This window comes from Cucurbita pepo, chromosome 10, assembly GCF_057944985.1.
Source record: "Cucurbita pepo subsp. pepo isolate OVF chromosome 10, ASM5794498v1, whole genome shotgun sequence".
Lineage (NCBI taxonomy): Eukaryota > Viridiplantae > Streptophyta > Magnoliopsida > Cucurbitales > Cucurbitaceae > Cucurbita > Cucurbita pepo.
The window spans coordinates 15835746-15838435 of NC_141807.1; the positions used below are offsets into that span (position 1 = coordinate 15835746).

The 2690-nt window shown below is 32.3% G+C and overlaps 1 non-coding gene across 1 annotated transcript; it reads right to left on the reverse strand.

The window, feature by feature from the left end:
• Positions 1–240: 240 nt before the first annotated feature.
• On the reverse strand, positions 241–312 carry TRNAC-GCA (transfer RNA cysteine (anticodon GCA)). Its single transcript has one exon. It is a non-coding gene; the product is annotated as a tRNA-Cys (tRNA).
• Positions 313–2690: the final 2378 nt, after the last annotated feature.

A 2690-nucleotide genomic window follows, 5' to 3' on the forward strand; every position in this document is an offset into this window, starting at 1 on the left:
CTACCATATTATATAGCGGCGCTAAGACCACACTATTTTCTTAATGATTCTTGACCACACTATTTTCTTAATGATTTCTTGGTTCTTGTCCAAGAATAGTGGTGCTAAGTTTTTAACCATGTTCATAGTGGGTGCTTGGATACCACACTAGAACTTTGGAATAAGGTTTGGAATCGGTAATTATTCTTATTTCTTTTCCTTTAGACACTCGATGGTCGGGAGTAAATCGAACTCTATAAAAGGGCCTAACCAGATTCGAATTGATGACCTCTTGATCTGCAGTCAAATGCTCTACCACTAAGCTATGGACCCATTTTATATGATTTCAACCTTAGTGACCCCTTCTATAGAGTGTCAGTCCAAAAGTGTAAAAAGTGTCTGTCCAAAATAAAAGGGCCCAACCAAGTTCAAACGGGTGATCGGTCAAATTCTCTACCACTGAGCCATGGATCCATTTTGTAGGATTTTAACATTTGTGACCCCTTAGACATACCAAGATAGAAGGGCCCAACTAGGTTCGAATTGGTGACCTCTTGATCTGCAATCAAATGCTCTAACATTGAGCTATGGATCCATTTTGTATGATCTGAACCTTAGTGACCCCTTCTACAGATTATCGGTCCAAAAGTTACCCTACCGAATCGACTATGAACCAATTTTGTATAAATTTGTGGATTGCCTATCGGGAATTAAACACAGGTCGTTAGATTCAAAGTCGAAAGTGCTAACCACTACACCATAGAACCACTTGTTAAACTTTATTCTGGCAGCAATTTTGATAAGCACCAACAACACTGGATTTTGCAAAGCTAGAGGTCGCAGTATCCTTAGAGACTTTCACAAGGTGTTTTCAACTTCTTTTATAGGTAGTATCAGTTTGAGAAGACAGAGAAGAGAGACTTTGTTAGAAACTCTCCCATAGGTAATCTCGAAGGTGTTTTCAACTATAGGTAGAATTTTAAAATCAAACCACAACAAAACTTACTTCTATCTAGCAAAAATTTTTTTTTTTTTGTTTGAAACAAGATTATTCCCTTTATTTTTTCTAAAACTAAATTTGACTCTCGAATAAATTTTAATAGTTTTGTTCATTAAATTTTCTTTAAAATTTTTGGGCAGAGTCCAATGGAAATAGTATTTTTTTTTATTACTATTTTGTAATTTGTATGGTATTATTAGAGGCTTTTGAATGAATATGATAATTGATTCTCTGTCCTCTTTGACAATTTTAGATACCTCCATATCCGATATTTGATGCGTCACGTTTCATTATGAGATCTGTCCTTGGGTCAATAAGACTTAAGCAAAGAGTTTATTTGACTAATGATTTGATTTTTTTTTTTGTTGTAGATATATCCCTTACAAATCAAGACTTTGTATTATTTTGAACACACTCATCAAGAAATTTGTAAATGTGCCTGATATCTTGAAGGATATAAGACACGTAATTGAGAGAACCTATTTTTTTTTGAAGTTGGCTTTTCTAGAATACGTCATCACCAAAGTTTGAGACAAAGACCATTGGATGGGTTTTAATAAGGCTCAAATAAATTTAAAATCCAAAAAAATGGATATGAGTTTGATATTATTTGATTTTGGGTATAGACACAACTAGTTGTTTTCTTTTGATTACATTAATGAATGTATGTAGATGTTTAAAGTGTTGACCTTAATGGTTTTAGAAAATATCAACACATCATCAATATAAACTATCGAATTTTTTTGAAAGGATTGAAAATATCATTCATAATCTTCTGAAATTCGGATGGAGCATTTTTTAGCCTAAATGGCATGACGTTCCTCTCATATTTTCTAAATTGGACATAAATGCTATTTTATATTTGTCATTTTAGGAAATTAGAATTTTATGTAATCCCAATTTCATGTCGAATTTTATAAAAACATTTGACTCTAAATTCTTTTTATCAAATCATTTTTGTTTTGGATTGGATATCTTATTTATTCTAAAACCTTAGTCAAAGGTTTGTAGTTAATTACCAGTATCAGAATTTCTGGTTTCTTTTCACCATGTTGTTAACCTAAAATGTCAGACATGACCACATGCTCTTTGAAGACTTTATCAGCTTCCTCTGCAAAATATCACCTAAAATGTCACAATATTTAGTGTTTGATGTTTTTTGACTTAACCCTAGGGTTCTATTTAAAGTGAACTTGTGATAATTTTTGTCAAATTATATATTTGAATACCTAATACATTAAGATATAATATCTTATTTAAATAATATTAAAATGTCGTAGAATATCATAATATATGTTTAACTAATATGAATCTCATTCAAATTTCTAATATATATTTTTATTTAAGTTTATGATACACATCAATTATTTTAATATTTAAAATATCAAATACGTTAATATGTTTTGATATTACACTTCAAGACTATAGGAACTTGCTGAGAGGACCTGAGAGTTACATTGGCCCACGATGCATCTCATGGACGATGCAAAACTATGGTGGCGCTTGAAGGTGAATTGTATAAAAAACTGGTCATGCACAAAAAAATCGTGGGAAGACCATTGATGGAATTGAAACAATCGGCGCTCCCCTGGATGGGTTTCCAACCAAAGACCTAATGTTTGATGTTGACTCTTTTGAAGAAAGAGCCACAGGATCGAACAACAAGAAACGTGGCGGTAGCTCTGAGAACTCTATCACACACATAAAAAAA